Source organism: Schistocerca nitens, chromosome 7, assembly GCF_023898315.1.
Source record: "Schistocerca nitens isolate TAMUIC-IGC-003100 chromosome 7, iqSchNite1.1, whole genome shotgun sequence".
In the NCBI taxonomy this organism is placed as follows: domain Eukaryota; kingdom Metazoa; phylum Arthropoda; class Insecta; order Orthoptera; family Acrididae; genus Schistocerca; species Schistocerca nitens.
Genome location: NC_064620.1, coordinates 579,511,362 through 579,527,696, shown reverse-complemented (window position 1 = coordinate 579,527,696; position 16,335 = coordinate 579,511,362). Strand labels below are relative to the sequence as shown.

General features: G+C 46.3%; 1 protein-coding gene and 1 non-coding gene across 3 annotated transcripts in view; both read left to right on the top strand.

Moving 5' to 3' along the window:
* LOC126194912 (suppressor of cytokine signaling 2-like) overlaps positions 1 to 16,335 on the top strand; it is a 327,850-nt gene that overhangs the window by 111,372 nt on the left and 200,143 nt on the right. The gene's annotated exons all lie outside the window — the stretch shown is intronic.
* On the top strand, positions 2,798 to 2,871 carry Trnat-ugu (transfer RNA threonine (anticodon UGU)). Its single transcript has one exon. It is a non-coding gene; the product is annotated as a tRNA-Thr (tRNA).

The window sequence follows — 16,335 nt, the reverse complement described above, 5'->3', positions numbered from 1 at the left end:
AGTGTAATAATAGTGATGATGATACTGGAAGTTTGTACGATTTCACACGCTGCTGCTAGGATATCGAAAGATCCGTCCGGGAAATCGGAACGAAGCGAATAGATGTACGGAACTGAGCCGGCAGCTGTAGGCACGATTCCTTCTGGTAGTCACGATACTGCTGGCTGGAAGAAAGAATTCTCCGGCGAAGTTCTGCTCGTGCGAACTGTGCTGCGCGGCGCGGCATTGGCGGAGCGCTTCTATAGACAGCGCTCTTTTAACCGGAAACGTCGATGGAGGCGCTTTCCTCGAAGCCGAACAAAGGGGAACTTGCAGGCTGGCGGGCTCGCTAGCACGCCACGCCACGCCGCGCCGCGCCGCGCTATACCACGCTACATCATGCCAGCCAGCGCGGCCACGTCGCCGTCGCACCGGCTATAAGCGTGCGGACGTCCTCGGCCTAGCGACGTGGCGTGTGCTGGCCGGCCAGGCCGGCCTATTTTCGGGCCGTTTCTTCCCAGAAGCGCAGCCGCTGCGACGTGTGTGGGGGGCGAGCACTCAGTGGCTCGGAATGTTGCCGGCCGGAGGTGTGGTTTCTTCAGAGAGACGCCAGCAGCTCCCAGAGGGAAGTGTTTTGAAATTCAAATGGCCTCCGTTGCCAGTTTTAAACCCAGCGCGAGCAGTGGTATTCGCGCTCCATCTTCCTGCGATCCCTCGTCTCCTCTTTCTTTACAAGGTCTCCTCTTCCTAGCTCAGAAACGCTTTTGTTTAAAAAATTGTTTTTAGGTCATCACTCTACGCTACTGTCTCTCTCTCTTCTATTCAGGTTGATTCAGCTGTCACTATCTACGCGTTTGGCCGGCAGCCGTGGCCGAGCGGCTCTAGGCGCTTCAGTCCGGAACTGCGCGACTGCTTCCCCAGGGAAGCGTCCTGGGACCTCTGCTGTTCCTGATCTATATAATTGACCTGGGTGACAATCTGAGCAGTTCTCTTAGGTTGTTCGCAGATGATGCTGTAATTTACCGTCTAGTAAGGTCATCCGAAGACCAGTATTAGTTGCAAAGCGATTTAGAAAAGATTGCTGTATGGTGTGGCAGGTGGCAGTTGACGCTAAATAACGAAAAGTGTGAGGTGATCCACATGAGTTCCAAAAGAAATCCGTTGGAATTCGATTACTCGATAAATAGTACAATTCTCAAGGCTGCCAATACAACTAAGTACCTGGGTGTAAAAATTACGAACAACTTCAGTTGGAAAGACCAGATAGATAATATTGTGGGGAAGGCGAGCCAAAGGTTGCGTTTCATTGGCAGGACACTTAGAAGATGCAACAAGTCCACTAAAGAGACAGCTTACACTACACTCGTTCGTCCTCTGTTAGAATATTGCTGCGTGGTGTGGGATCCTTACGAGGTGGGATTGAAGGAGGACATCGAAAGGGTGCAAAAAAGGCCAGCTCGTTTTGTATTGTCACGTAATAGGGGAGAAAGTGTGGCAGATATGATAAGCGAGTTGGGATGGAAGTCATTAAAGCAAAGACGTTTTTCGTCCCGGCGAGACCTATTTACGAAATTTCAGTCACCAACTTTCTCTTCCGAATGCGGAAATATTTTGTTGAGCGCAACCTACATAGGTAGGAATGATCATCAAAATAAAATAAGAGAAATCAGAGCTCGAACAGAAAGGTTTAGGTGTTCGTTTTTCCCGCGCGCTCTTCGGGAGTGGAATGGTAGAGAGATAGTATGATTGTGGTTCCATGAACCCTCTGCCAAGCACTTAAATGTGAATTGCAGAGTAATCATGTAGATGTAGATGCTACGGTCGCAGGTTCGAATTCTGCCTCGGGCAAGGTTGTGTGTGATGTCCTTAGGTTACAGAGGTTTAAGTAGTTCTACGTCTAGGGGACTGATGACATCAGATGTTAAGTCCCATAGTGCTCAGAGCCATATGAACCATTAACTTAATGCGGATGAGGAGGAAAAACAAATATTCAGGTGCAGCAATACTAGTTTCCTGCTTGACACAGTCACATCGTTTAAATATCTCGGAGTAACGTTGCGAACCGATATGAAATGAAACGAGGATGTGAGGACTGTGGTATGGTAGGCGAATGGTTTATTTTCGGTTTATTGGGAGAATTCTAGTAAAGTGTGGTTCATCTGTACAAGACACTGCGTATAGGACGCTAGTGTGAGATATTCTTGAACATTTCTCGAATGTTCCGTACCAGGTTGGATTAAATGAAGACATCGCAGCATTTCAGAGGCAGGCTGCTAGATTTGTTATTGTTAAGTTCGAACAACACACGAGTGTTAGAGAGATGCTTCGGAAACTCAATTGAGATTCGATGGGCGGAAGGTGACATTCGTTTCGAGAAATACTACTGAGAAAATTTTGAGAACCTGCATTTGAACCTGACAGCAGAACGATTCTACTGCCTCCAACATACATTGCGCGTAAGGACCACGAAGATAAGGTACGAGAAATTAGGGCTCATTCGGTGGCATATAGACGGTCGTTTTCCCCTCGTGCAGTCTGCGAGTGGAACAGGGAAGGAAGTGACTAGTGGTGGTACGCAGTACCCTCCATCACACGCTGTGTGGAATAGCCATGTAGATGTAGATAAGTACAGCATTTGAAGATGACATTCTGTGTAATGTACATTCACAAATCGAAGTTACTTTCGTGTCAAAATTTATATGATAATTAATTGAAACCCTCAGCTGCCGACAGGTGTTGTTGATATACCTCGATGGTGTCAGATGAAAATGTACACCCCAACCGATATACGTCCCTGCAGTCGCGCTGTTCATCTGTGTCCTCGGTGGCTCAGATGGACAGAGCGTCTGCCATGTAAGCAGGAGATCCCGGGTTCGAGTCCCGGTCGGGGAAAACATTTTCAGCTGTCCCCATCGAGGTATATTAACAACACCTATCGGCAGCTGAGGGTTTCAATTAAATTATCATTTATTCTAGAGAAGCTGCACGATCATCAACGGTATCCGTTCTTTCGAGAACAGTTACTATCTTCATCCAAATTTATACCATAGCAGCTAACCGGTACGAGTCGCGCACGACCTTGAGTTGTCGGCACTGGAAGACAAACAATAAAACATACCCCCTCTCACATACCCTAAACCCATGGTGCCCGCACAACATGCCCTTCTGCCTCTGAGATAAACAGGTAACTTCATTTAGCTCACGGCGGAATTCACCAACGTCCATTAAAATTAAGCACATCTTAAAATGTCATTGTCTCTGCAAGCATTTCTGTTTGTTGCTGAGTAGGGAAACTAGTCTTACGTACCTCTTAACATAAGCTGATATTTTCGGATTCGGCTGCTAGTTACTAGATGTGTATTATAAAATACGCTGAGAATAACGAGCGGCATGAATAACTGATTCGGGCGGCAGTCTGACGACCACTGTCTTGGAGGGTAGTGTTTATTTGTAAATTACTTGTACCTAGGGCTCAGATACTACACGCTGGGACAATTTTTTTTTGTGTGTGCGACTAGTAAACAGTAACAGCTCGACTTACGTCGCTATTTTACGCCTGTTCTACTACCACCCTAGTCGATACCTCATAGTTTTGACTCGATAAAACATTGCACGCAACTGCTGCCGGTCTCTGCTCTTTGGCAGTGACAACGGCACACATTGCGCTCCACGCTATCCCGCAATGTAAGATTATGACTGATGACTGTTTCACTGACAGGTGGAGACCCTGTCGCTGAGGGCTGTTTGAGGGCCGAATCCTTTAATCCACCCGATTACCTCCAATACCAGAATATCAGATCCGTCATAAGCAGTGTTACATAAGCACATTGCCCATCGAGGAAGATGTGGTGTGGATAACAGCAATAACAGGTGTTCCGAGGAACGCTTAGCACGCTCGCATTGGCAAATAACTTTCCATCACTGTTGCTAGTCCATCCCGAGAATTAATACAAAAATATCTGCCTGATTAACGTATGCCGGTCGGTATGGCCGAGCGGTTCTAGGCGCTTCAGTCTGGAACCGCGCGACCGCTACGGTCGCAGGTTCGAATCCTGCCTCGGGCATGGATGTGTGTGATGTCCTTAGGTTAGTTAGGTTTAAGTAATTCTAAGTTCTAGGGGACTGATGACCTCAGCTTTTTAATTTTTTAATTTATTTATTTAATCGTGTCAGAAGCATCGTACATAAAATCAGAATGATTAACACATACATATCAAGTATATAAAAAATACAAAAAGAGTATAAAAGTATACAGATAGCCGAGCGGTTCTGGTGCTACAGTCTGGAACCGCGCGACCGCTACGGTCGCAGGTTCGAATCCTGCCTCGGGCATGGATGTGTGTGTTGTCCTTAGGTTAGTTAGGTTTAAGTAGTTCTAAGTTCTAGGGGACTTATGACCTCAGCAGTTGAGTCCCATAGTGCTCAGAGCCATTTGAACCATTTTTTGAGTATACAGATATATAAGCAGGGTCAAGTAGTTTTTTTTTTTTATTTTATGAAGTCTTGGACCAGAACCTGGCCACGTCCAGCGCTTCCGGGGTGGCATTCATCAAATCCTTCATGGTGCGGGTGCTTGGGCATAGCACACACTGCGTCAGGTGGGTGGTGGTTTGAGTGTGTCTACAGTCACACAGCGCCGGTTCATTTGAGAGGCCACATTTGCGCATGTTCTCTTTGGATCGTGTGACACCAGAGCGCAGCCTATTAAGAGATTTCCATGTCGTCCATCCTTCCATATGGCCGGGAGGGAGTTCTTCGTTTGGGACTAACCATTCCCCAAGGTGCGCGTTTTCTTCTCGCCACATTGCTAGCCTCACTTGCTGTGGTGTCCCGAGGATGTTTTCTACTGTGTGCAGGAAGCTTTTTCTAGATTTTAGTCGACGGCGGGCTGGCTGGTGTTTGTACGGCGGGTGGGCAGGTGGGGTCAACGCCTTTGTCTTTTCCTTCCTGGCCGCTACTTTCCTTCTAATATCTGGTGGGGCCACGCCCGCCAGGCAGTACAATTTATCAGTCGGGGTTGGTCTCAGACAGCCTGTGATGATGCGGCAGGATTCATTAAGCGCTATGTCCACTTGCTTGGCGTGGCTAGAATTGTACCACACTGGAGACGCGTACTCCGCTGTTGAATAGCACAAAGCAAGAGCTGTGGTTCTCACTATTCCAGGCTGTGCACCACATGTAGTGCCCGTTAGTTTGCGCACAATGTTGTTTCTCGCGGCTAATTTGTGTTTAGTGTTCATGCAGTGCTTTTTATAGGTGAGTGCTCTATCCAAAGTGACGCCTAAGTATTGTGGTATTTCGCAATGTTCAGGGGCACTCCTTCCCAGTTAAGTTGTAGTCGTCTTGCAGATTGTCCGTTCTTTAGGTGGAAGGCGCAGGTTTGCGTTTTCCCTGGGTTGGGTTTCAGATGGTTCCCCTTGTAGTAGGTGGCAAGCTGTTCGAGGACTTCTGACAGATTCTGTTCAACAGTTTCAAAGCTGTCTGCTTGATCGGTAATGGCGCAATCATCTGCATATACGAAGCTTTCGGTGCCTTGGGGGAGGGGCTGGTCATTAGTGTGTGTATATATACACTCCTGGAAACTGAAATAAGAACACCGTGAATTCATTGTCCCAGGAAGGGGAAACTTTATTGACACATTCCTGGGGTCAGATACATCACATGATCACACTGACAGAACCACAGGCACATAGACACAGGCAACAGAGCATGCACAATGTCGGCACTAGTACAGTGTATATCCACCTTTCGCAGCAATGCAGGCTGCTATTCTCCCATGGAGACGATCGTAGAGATGCTGGATGTAGTCCTGTGGAACGGTTTGCCATGCCATTTCCACCTGGCGCCTCAGTTGGACCAGCGTTCGTGCTGGACGTGCAGACCGCGTGAGACGACGCTTCATCCAGTCTCAAACATGCTCAATGGGGGACAGATCCGGAGATCTTGCTGGCCAGGGTAGTTGACTTACACCTTCTAGAGCACGTTGGGTGGCACGGGATACATGCGGACGTGCATTGTCCTGTTGGAACAGCAAGTTCCCTTGCCGGTCTAGGAATGGTAGAACGATGGGTTCGATGACGGTTTGGATGTACCGTGCACTATTCAGTGTCCCCTCGACGATCACCAGTGGTGTACGGCCAGTGTAGGAGATCGCTCCCCACACCATGATGCCGGGTGTTGGCCCTGTGTGCCTCGGTCGTATGCAGTCCTGATTGTGGCGCTCACCTGCACGGCGCCAAACACGCATACGACCATCATTGGCACCAAGGCAGAAGCGACTCTCATCGCTGAAGACGACACGTCTCCATTCGTCCCTCCATTCACGCCTGTCGCGACACCACTGGAGGCGGGCTGCACGATGTTGGGGCGTGAGCGGAAGACGGCCTAACGGTGTGCGGGAGCGTAGCCCAGCTTCATGGAGACGGTTGCGAATGGTCCTCGCCGATACCCCAGGAGCAACAGTGTCCCTAATTTGCTGGGAAGTGGCGGTGCGGTCCCCTACGGCACTGCGTAGGATCCTACGGCCTTGGCGTGCATCCGTGCGTCGCTGCGGTCCGGTCCCAGGTCGACGGGCACGTGCACCTTCCGCCGACCACTGGCAACAACATCGATGTACTGTGGAGACCTCACGCCCCACGTGTTGAGCAATTCGGCGGTACGTCCACCCGGCCTCCCGCATGCCCACTAAACGCCCTCGCTCAAAGTCCGTCAACTGCACATACGTCCACGCTGTCGCGGCATGCTACCAGTGTTAAAGACTGCGATGGAGCTCCGTATGCCACGGCAAACTGGCTGACACTGACGGCGGCGGTGCACAAATGCTGCGCAGCTAGCGCCATTCGACGGCCAACACCGCGGTTCCTGGTGTGTCCGCTGTGCCGTGCGTGTGATCATTGCTTGTACAGCCCTCTCGCAGTGTCCGGAGCAAGTATGGTGGGTCTGACACACCGGTGTCAATGTGTTCTTTTTTCCATTTCCAGGAGTGTATATTAAAAAGTGTTGGGGCCAGTACGGTTCCTTGGGGGAGGCCATTTTTCTGTATCCTCCACTGGCCTCTCTGTCCCTGAAAATCCACGAAAAATTTTCGATTGTGGAGTAGGTTTCCAATCAGTAAGGTTAGTCTGTAGTCCCTACTCATTGCGTACATTTTCCCCAGGACCAGTCGGTGCTTGACTGTGTTGTAGGCTGTTGATAGGTCTAGGAAGACAGCCCCGGTGATCTTCCTGTTCTCGAACCCATCCATCCTCTACCTGTGACGTGCACCATTTGCCCTGACTGAAGCCTGCTTGTTGTGGGGTCGGGAGGGGCTCGATGGCGTCCGTTATCCTGTGGAGTATCATCCTTTCCAAAACCTTGTACATATGGCATACCAGAGATATCGACCTGTAGTTTTTTGGGATTGCCACGTTCTTTGCCTGGTTTTAGGATGGCAATGACTCGCGATTTTTTTTTTGGGAGAGTGTCATGCAGTTGTTCATCATATCGACATCGACCTCAGCTGTTAAGTCCCATAGTGCTCAGCGCCATTTGAACCATTTGATTAACGTATCATAACGTTTGCCCCATACTAGTCCTCTTTGATGACGTTTCCGACGCTGTATGTTTAGGGTTAATTACGAATGTTTGCTTACCGAAGAAACATTGGAGAAATGGTAACGCCTTTCTCCACCACTATTCAGATTCTGCCAACAATGACTGTCTGTAACAAGGTTGAATAATTAGCCGATTTTGAGCGTGTGCACTGGCTTTTGCTCACGAGCAGAGCAGTTGCTGTGCGGTGGGGAGTGAGCGAGATGCGCGCATCGTGTGGTCGCGACAACACGGGAGCAGAGCCAACTGTGAAACACGTGAGGGTCAGTTGTGGCGGCGATGCCGTCTAATACAGGGTGTTTCAAAAATGACCGGTGTATTTGAAACGGCAATAAAAACTAAACGAGCAGCGATAGAAATACACCGTTTGTTGCAATATGCTTGGGACAACAGTACATTTTCAGGCAGACAAACTTTCGAAATTACAGTAGTTACAATTTTCAACAACAGATAGCGCTGCAAGTGATGTGAAAGATATAGACGACAACGCAGTCTGTGGGTGCGCCATTCTGTACGTCGTCTTTCTGCTGTAAGCGTGTGCTGTTCACAACGTGCAAGTGTGCTGTGGACAACATGGTTTATTCCTTAGAACAGAGGATTTTTCTGGTGTTGGAATTCCACCGCCTAGAACACAGTGTTGTTGCAACAAGACGAAGTTTTCAACGGAGGTTTAATGTAACCAAAGGACTGAAAAGCGATACAATAAAGGATCTGTTTGAAAAATTTCAACGGACTGGGAACGTGACGGATGAACGTGCTGGAAAGGTAGGGCGACCGCGTACGGCAACCACAGAGGGCAACGCGCAGCTAGTGCAGCAGGTGATCCAACAGCGGCCTCGGGTTTCCGTTCGCCGTGTTGCAGCTGCGGTCCAAATGACGCCAACGTCCACGTATCGTCTCATGCGCCAGAGTTTACACCTCTATCCATACAAAATTCAAACGCGGCAACCCCTCAGCGCCGCTACCATTGCTGCACGAGAGACATTCGCTAACGATATAGTGCACAGGATTGATGACGGCGATATGCATGTGGGCAGCATTTGGTTTACTGACGAAGCTTATTTTTACCTGGACGGCTTCGTCAATAAACAGAACTGGCGCATATGGGGAACCGAAAAGCCCCATGTTGCAGTCCCATCGTCCCTGCATCCTCAAAAAGTACTGGTCTGGGCCGCCATTTCTTCCAAAGGAATCATTCCCCCATTTTTCAGATCCGAAACGATTACTGCATCACGCTATCTGGACATTCTTCGTGAATTTGTGGCGGTACAAACTGCCTTAGACGACACTGCGAACACCTCGTGGTTTATGCAAGATGGTGCCGGGCCACATCGCACGGCCGACGTCTTTAATTTCCTGAATGAATATTTCGATGATCGTGTGATTGCTTTGGGCTATCCGAAACATACAGGAGGCAGCGTGGATTGGCCTCCCTATTCGCCAGACATGAACCCCTGTGACTTCTTTCTGTGGGGACACTTGAAAGACCAGGTGTACCGCCTGAATCCAGAAACAATTGAACAGCTGAAGCAGTACATCTCATCTGCATGTGAAGCCATTCCGCCAGACACGTTGTCAAAGGTTTCGGGTAATTTCATTCAGAGACTACGCCATATTATTGCTACGCATGGTGGATATGTGGAAAATATCGTACTATAGAGTTTCCCAGACCGCAGCGCCATCTGTTGTTGACAATTGTAACTACTGTAATTTCGAAAGTTTGTCTGCCTGAAAATGTACTGTTGTCCCAAGCATATTGCAACAAACGGTGTATTTCTATCGCTGCTCGTTTAGTTTGTATTGCCGTTTCAAATATACCGGTCATTTTTGAAACACCCTGTAGAAGCAATGGCGAGCCGGCATTGTGCAGCAGAAGCATCATCGAAACAGCGGTACCTGTGTTATTGAGGAGCACGATGCAGCGTTCCTTCAGATATGCATGCATGTCTGAAGGAATATTTCACCGCACTTCTTAACAACACAGGCATTGCTGTTTCGCATTTATTCGCCGATACCATGTTCTCGACTCTCAACAAATGTATCCTTCCTGGACAGGAATACACGTAACGTACGAGTGGAGGTTGTGACACACGTATACATGGACGACGACATATGGAAGTTTGGGTGTGACCGTGATTTGTGCACGGATAGCAGAAGCGGTTAAGGCTCGCGTAAAGTGGGAAATCTGGGTTCGAATCTCGGTCCGGCTCAAGATTTCATTGACGTCGTTCTAAAGCACAGCCCAAGGTGGTCCACATTCGCAACTGCGAATACATTTCCTGTGGCGGCAACATCTTCGCACTTCAGTCTGCAGTGTGAGGACCCTTATTATTCCGCTCAAAAAGCTGGGTCCGCAGTTCGTTTAGTGTGTAGTAAGAGGCTGAATACTCGTACTTTTAGGAATTGTAATTACAGAGGCACTACATCTTTTACGAAGTCAGAGAACATGGAAACGGAAAGTGTGAAGGACGTGAGCGAGTTTTTAAAACTTAAAAGCAGACTAAGAAAAGTTTTTGATGTTACTGAGCAACAGTCATACATTATTTTTTAAAGGAACACACCGCCGTTTTATTGTTTATTTAAGTACAACCCAGGTTTCGGCATTTTATGCGATTTTCAAGTCTTTGATTTTATGTCTTTAACACACATTGCAGGACACTTAACATGGTGTTCAAGCTCAAAGTTGGCCATAAATTAAGACAAATATTGGTTCCCCACGAAATGCCAGATGTAAAGTCATCATATTGTAACGGATCAGTAAATAATCGTGGGAGCACGTTATATGTAGTAAAAACAGGCTTACGTTGATAAATAAAAGATGAGCATATGTCCTTAGAACGTAATGATAGCGAAATCAAAGAGTATATACTCCTTGATTTCACTATCACGTTTTATTTACCAAATATACTAAATATGGCGTGCTCTTACGATTATTTGCTGTTGTGTTACAATATAGTGCTTTAAAATTTGGCATTTGGTGGGAAACCAATATTTGTCTTACTTTATGGCCAACTTTGAGCTTGACAACATGTTAAATGTCCTGCAACATATGTTAAACACATAAAATCAAATACTTGAAAATGGCATAAAAGACCCAAACCTGGGTTGTACTTAACGAAACAGTAAAACAATCAAATGGCACTACTTTTAGCATAGTCCTTACGCCCTTTCAAGGATGGTGATTTAGGAAAAGGATAATTCGTGGTTGTTCAAATGTTCAAATGTGTGTGAATTCCTAAGGGACCAACAGCTGAGGTCATCGGTCCCTAGACTTACACACTACTTGAACTAACTTATGCCAAGGACAGCACACACACACACACACACACACACACACACACATACCCGAGGAAGGACTCGAACCTCCGGCGGCAGGGACCGCGCAGTCCGTGACATGGGGCCTTAAACCGCACGGCCACTCCGCGCGGCAATTCGTGGTTGGTGCTGAACATTTATAGAATAATTAGTTTTTGTGTCTACTCGTGGAGCTCGAGTCACACTGTGAAATAAATCAGGATTCGTAGCCCAACTAAATGGGAAAATGAAAAAAAAAAAAAAGTTCCTGTACCCAACTCGCGCTGATCTGCAGTTTGAAGTAACTGATCTGTAATGCGAAAGGTAATACAAAGACAATCCATATTTCTCCAAGCATTTTCCTCAGGACTGATTTCCTCGTTTACACAAGTCTTGATACTACATCCCTCTGTGTTGACAAAGGCTCTTGGGGGGGGGTTCAGTAGTTCTCGCTCAAAGTCCAGCTCGGCGGAGCACGTTAGATGAGGTTGGACCCTGGTCTACAAGAACTGCAAGTCTGTCGCCGCAACGTCGTTCTAAAGCAATTACCGTACCACGATGGCCATCGTTCGGCTGCAGCAAGATGTTGGCAGTTCTAGTTTTCCCAACTAAGAGTCACCAATGTGCAATGATCCGGCACTGACGCGAAGGAAAAAAGATCCCCGGTGTGTGGTTATGTAATTTGACTGCAGACATAAGTAGCGCTACAGTCTGGAACCGAGCGGCCCCTACGGTCGCAGGTTCGAATCCTGCCTCGGGCATGGATGTGTGTGATGTCCTTAGTTAGGTTTAATTAGTTCTAAGTTCTAGGCGACTGATGACCTCAGAAGTTAAGTCGCATAGTGCTCAGAGCCATTTGAACCATTTTTCCTTCCCTTTTCGCTCGAGCTTGCTCGTTTATTTGGTCTCATATTGACACGTTGTCGATACGAGTGTTAATATACGAGCAGTCCCAGAGACACATCCTAATGATGACGCGGTACAATCGCCTAAGATGCATATAATTGGAGATTGAAGATTAGGTGGTAAGATGGAGTAACTAACTAACAGTCACTGTTTGAACCGGGGAGAAATAGTTCCGTGCCACAACCTGACTAAACTGAAAGGGTAGGCAGATAGAATATATCGTGAGGCATCAATGCGCGATGGTACCTAACGGTTTTCTGCTGAGTAGTAGCTTTCTAAAGAGCATCGCACTCGAGCAAACCAGCTGCGACTTTACCTGATGTTTCTCGCAACTTAAGTAGTTGGGCTACGCACAGCCCTGTTTAAAAAGAATAACTGGATATAGTCATAGAGCCGAGCTGCGTACGTGTGCTTTCATGCCCAGCAGCTAACTCGCTGCAAATAATACTATGTAGCTGTGATTCTGCACTCAAACCGTCTATGCATTGGCTAGAACTGCGAATTAATAACACACACAGAAATATTAAATAAAAGATAAATGAGTAACTTAGTAAAAAGGCTTCTATTCTAACGTCTGTAATTGATGAAGACGGCAGGGCATTATGCTGAATAATGTTTATTCAATAGATGACATCTCAAATAAACGAAAAGTGGACCTACAATATCCATTTACAATACGAACAGAAAATAAACTTAACAAAGGCAGTAATGTTACATTGAGTAACTTAGGAGAATAGTAGGAGAATCCCCAGACTAAATAGTCATCAAAGATACACGGAAACTTAGTCCAATGCGTGATCACGGTACGAGAAAAAGTCACCAGCTGGAAACAGTTCAGAGTCCAAAGTGATTATTTACAAATTAACACAAGCGACAGGACGATTAAAAACTCATAAGCAGTCTATTTTCAATTCCGTAGTGCAATCGGGAAAATAGTATCGTAGCATCGTTCACCACCATGAACCAATCACCTACACGATTGAATAACTCATGTTACCTCAGGCAGGTGTGCCTTGTTCAAGAACTCCACATAAAGTGTCCAGAGTCTCTCGCTGGAGCGTAGTACCCGAACGAGAGCGACTTGACTCCGTTGATGTTACGCCAGTGCCTGCGTTTCCATTGGCTGAGGGTCTTCCCCATCAGAGATACATCGTTCTTAAGGTCTACAGACATGATTTGACTCGACCAGTTGCCGCACTAAACTAATATATTTCAACAATGTTTTAATAAAAGAAATGTTATAGCCGGCCGGGATGGCCGAGCGGTTCTAGGCGCTACAGTCTGGAGCCGCGCGACCGCTGCGGTCGCAGGTTCGAATCCTGCCTCGGGCATGGATGTGTGTGATGTCCTTAGTTTAGTTAGGTTTAAGTAGTTCTAAGTTCTAGGGGACTAATGACCTCAGAAGTTAAGTTCCATAGTGCTCAGAGCCATATGAACCATTTTTGAAATGTTATAAAGGTTTGGGCATACTCAAATTGTTTACAGTAAATATAAATAATAGTGTGTTCATAAATAAATAAGCCAGCCTTGCTGTGCCAGTACGCTTACTTTAAATGACAACAGATTGCCGCTAAATATCGTTTAACCCATTATTTAGGCCTTCTTGAGAGAAGCGTCTTTTGTTTGTCTTCACAACCATAGTGGCAGCTAGTATATGCAACCGACCAATTCTTGAATTTCCGTGGTTTTGTATTAGTAATTAATACCCTATTATCGGCAGTTCCATATTTAGGAACAGATTTAGTTCGATGGTTATGAGGAGGACATGCTGTTGATAATGCAACCTTGAACCTGTTCTTTACATTCCATTTTGTGTTACCATTTATTATTGCAGCTATGGCCGCAATCCACGTATTCTTCTTACATCATACAGGATGTTTGTGGCCTAATTCCGTTCCAGACGCCACAGTCGTCAAGGTAATCCAAGGAGGCGAAGGCGTCTGCGCCATCTGTCTGTAAATCGCGTACACTTTGGCGTATGTGTTATCCTGTTTCTACTCCTTGCATGCTCCATTCGCTGAGGCGAAATTTCGGGAACAGCCGAGCATTCAGCCTAAACGAGCACGGCGAACCGCCTAAATGTCGCTCTCAGGCTCGCCCGCGTTCCAGACTACGGTCGGTTATTCGGCCAGGTTTGTCCCTCATGGAGCACGGGAGAAAATCTGCGAAGTTTGGAAGGCAGGAGATGAGGTACTGGCAGTTCCGAGGCGTGTTTGTACAGTTCAGTCGTTAGAGTGTCTTGCCTGCCAAAGACAGAACTCACAACAAGATTCGAAAGAAAACTAGTGCAAAAATTGGAAGATAGGTTAGAAGTAGCTATTTACGAGGCCCAAATGGAGCGAAGAAGGAAATCAGTGAATGGGCTTGGGCCTGTAGGGGGAAAAAAAAGTACGCAGAATAATGTGGCAGGTAGACGCGCAGTCGACGGGGTACGCATGGGGAGTGCAGTAGTGGTAAGGGTTGCGGGCAGCAGATGCTGTAGGGGAAATGAGAACCACATTCTAAAAAGAAGCGTAGGCTCAGGTTTTTTGTAAATATTAGGAGGAACTCCCTCCACGAGCACACTTGCATGGCGACCATTCTACAAGGTCTACTGTCACCTCTGCTTTGGTTAATATATACAAAAAATTCTGTTGAAAATGCAATAAAAGCAGCGATTTATTTTCGTGTTGCTTTTCAATCATTTGTAAATTTTAGAGAAGGGTCATAAGTGGAAAGATTTGAGAAAACCTACATTTTTCTTGTGCCATGTTAAAATTTGCTTCTTTCCCCAAAATACAGCGGAGTTTATACATGACCTCACCAACATATTATGCAGAGGCAGTTGCGGGAGTATTCTGAAACTGTGGTCTATTAAGTTTATTAATTGAGGAAAGGCAAATCTACATTTCAAGCATTTGTAGACGTAGAGAAAGCTTTTAATAATGTTGACTGGAATACTCTCTTTCAAGTTCTGAAGGTGGCAGGGGTAAAATACAGGCAGTGAAAGGCTGTTTACAATTTGTACAGAAACTAGATGGCATCGAGGGGCACGAAAGAGAAGCAGTGGTTGAGAAAGAAGTGAGACAGGATTGTATCCTATCCCCGATGTTATTCAATCTGTATATTGAGCAAGCAGTAAAGGAAACAAACGAAAAATTTGGAGTAGGAAATAAAATCCACGGAGAAGAAATAAAATCTTTGAGGTTTGCTGATGTCAGAGATAGCAAAGGACCTGGAAGAGCAGTTGAACGGAATAGACAGTGTCTTCAAAGGAGTATATAAGATGAACATCAACAAAAGCAAAAAGAGGATAATGGAATGTAGCCAAATTAAATTAGGGGATGCTGAAGGAATTAGATTAGGAAATGAGACACTTAAAGTAGTAGATGACTTTTGCTATTTGGGCAGCAAAGTAACTGATGCTGATCGAAGTAGAGAGGATATAAAATGTAGACTAGCTATGGCAAGTAAAGCGTTTCTAAAGAAGAGAAATTTGTTAACATCGATTATAAAGTGTCGGGAAGTTTTTTCTAAAAGTATTTGTTTGGAGTGTAGCCATGTATGGAAATGAAACATGGGCGATAAATAGTTTGGACAAGAAGAGAATAGAAGCTTTCGAAATGTGGTGCTTCAGAAGAATGCTGAAGAGTAGATGGGTAGATCACGTAACTAATGAGAACGTAGTGAAAAAATTGGGGAGAAGAGGAGTTTGTGGCACAACCTGACTAGAAGAAGGGATCGGTTGGTAGGACATATCCTGAGGCGCCAAGGGATCATCAGTTTAATACTGGAGGGAAGCGTGGACAATAAATATCGTAGATGGAGAACAAGAAATGAATGCACTAAGCACACTCAGAAGAATGCAGGTTACAGTAGTTACATCTACATCTACATTTATACTCCGCAAGCCACCCAACGGTGTGTGGCGGAGGGCACTTTACGTGCCACTGTCATTACCTCCCTTTTCTGTTCCAATCGCGTATGGTTCGCGGGAAGAACGACTGTCTGAAAGCCTCCGTGCGCGCTTGAATCTCTCTAATTTTACATTTGTGATCTCCTCGGGAGGTGTAAGTAGGGGGAAGCAATATATTCGATACCTCATCCAGGAACGCACCCACTTGAAACCTGGACAGCAAGCTACACCGCGATGCAGAGCGCCTCTCTTGCAGAGTCTGCCACTTGAGTTTGCTAAACATCTCCGTAACGCTATCACGCTTACCAAATAACCCTGTGACGAAACGCGCCGCTCTTCTTTGGATCTTCTCTATCTCCTCCGTCAACTCGATCTGGTACGGATCCCACACTGATGAGCAATACTCAAGTATAGGTCGAACGAGTGTTTTGTAAGCCACCTCCTTTGTTGATGGACTACATTTTCTAAGGACTCTCCCAATGAATCTCAACCTGGTACCCGCCTTACCAACAATTAATTTTATATGATCATTCCACTTCAAATCGTTCCGCACGCATACTCCCAGATATTTTACAGAAGTTGAGTGATTCCAGTTGCTTTTCTATTCCTTGGACATTTATTTCGATGTCAGCCATTTTTTCGTTTGTGCGAGGATTTAGAGAAGGAACTGC